Raw genomic sequence first — 974 nt, forward strand, 5'->3', positions numbered from 1 at the left:
ACTAATGAGATTAAGAAGAAATAAAAGTATAATTTTATGTAATTAACAAAAGAACAGTTTAGTTATACAATAAAACTGTCCACTTAGTTTGATATGGTCTAATATGGCAATCAATTGTTTTTTTACTGACAAAGTAAAAAATTAATAATTAATAATTTAAATCGCAAAAAAAAAAAGGCAAATGCTTCGTATAGTGCGGAGCACTAGCTAGAATGCTCCACACTGTGCGGAGCAACTTTGCTAAAGTTAAGTGCGGAAGAACTTTGCTATGATTAAGACTGCAAAAAAAAAAGGCTAATATATCATTTAGATTATATGATTACTCAGTAAAACAATTATTAAACAATTAATAATTTAGCAAATAAAAATTTAAATCAAAACAAAAGGAGAAAAAAGGAAGGAAATACTTCGCAAAGTGCAGAGCACTTGTTGGTGTTGCTCTGCACTGTGCGGAGAAGTTGCAGACAGAGCAATTTTTTTCCTTTTCTTTTAGATTTTTTTTTCCTTTTGTTTTCTTTTGGATTGAAATTATTATTTATTATTAATTGTTTATGTCATGAGCTACTTGTCATACTTCTATCTCTGAATTTTACACCTTCACGAGGTATACATATTATTATTATTTTTCTTTTTGCATACTACTGGCGGTAAACTAGTCATTCCCATACATTACTATGTAGTTATATACTTACAAATTTCATTCAGACTATTATATTCCAATACATTATATTCTAGAATGTATTTATATATAACAGCCATATTTCACGGATTTTATCTAATTTTTTTTAACTTTAAACCATTTCATTTTCCTTGCACACAAGAGTGATTTTTTTTCCTTTTTAATGCTTCAAACAGTGCGAAGCAATTTTGGCAAGTCCTCCATACTATTGCAGAGCAAACTTTTTTCCATTTTCTTTTGGAAATTTTTTTCCCTTTTGTTTTTTGATTGAAATTATTATTTACTAAATAATTAA

The sequence above is a fragment of the Olea europaea genome, chromosome 6, assembly GCF_002742605.1.
Source record: "Olea europaea var. sylvestris chromosome 6, O_europaea_v1, whole genome shotgun sequence".
NCBI lineage: Eukaryota > Viridiplantae > Streptophyta > Magnoliopsida > Lamiales > Oleaceae > Olea > Olea europaea.